Here is a 957-nt window from a genome sequence, read left to right as displayed (position 1 = left end):
ATGTTGGATCGAATCGCCAAAACCGATGGTCCCAGAGTGAGCTTCTGCGGATATCGATTTGAGAACTCGCCCACTCGACCCCAGCGCCAAGATTTTGACACGAGCTTAATCAAAGCGACAAGTGTCTGCTGTTCAAAAGGTTTCAGGGATATCCAGGGATATCGCATCGAACTCGTGTGCGGAAGCGAGGCCGTTTCCAGCACGCTTTTATCATATCCGTCTCAATCACCGACGCTCGAAATCGATGCCTGCGAAAACGAAGAGTGGCACTGCCATCTGCCATGTCGCCTACGCCCAAGCCTGCGCCCAAGAACCATCGGTGCGTCGGCGGCTGTGGGAAACGGAAGAATGCGAACGAGTTGCTGAAGGGTGTGTGCAAGACATGCCGAAGCAAGGCCAACATGGCGGCAAAAGCTCGAGCTCCGGAGCTCGTCGCGCCGCCGCAGCCCGAGCGTCCGCCACCCGTGCGCTACTGCTTGGGTCTGCCGTCCGACGCTGCGGTGCTTCTCGCGGGCCACGAGCGCTACGGCATGCTACGTGGCGTCGCTCGCACCAACGACTGTCTTTTCGTCATGCCGCCCCATGTGACGGATGCGAGATGCCACCCCTGCTCCAATGCTACCGTATGATGCGCAATCCTGGCGCAATCCCGTAGCATCCAAATCCGGATGGTATCCGGCGGTTTCCAATCTCTCACGGTGGAATAAAAATACCTTGGAATTGACAACAAGCTACCTGGACCTTAGATCTGGCATATCAAAAAAAAATATCTTGAAATTCGAGTCGATGACCACCCTTTGTTATTCCCTTGCTGCGGATAGAACGTATTAATTGGCGTCTACAATACTTTAGCAATGCTCACTCCCAACGACCAAGTGCTGGTGCCAACTCCCACGCATTCAGGCGTAGCGCTACGTATGCGGTGTCTTTGTGTCATAATGAAGATAACGTGGAACA

This window comes from Saprolegnia diclina, assembly GCF_000281045.1.
Source record: "Saprolegnia diclina VS20 unplaced genomic scaffold supercont1.219, whole genome shotgun sequence".
In the NCBI taxonomy this organism is placed as follows: Eukaryota; Oomycota; class Saprolegniomycetes; order Saprolegniales; family Saprolegniaceae; genus Saprolegnia; species Saprolegnia diclina.
Note: the sequence above shows the minus strand (reverse complement) of the source record.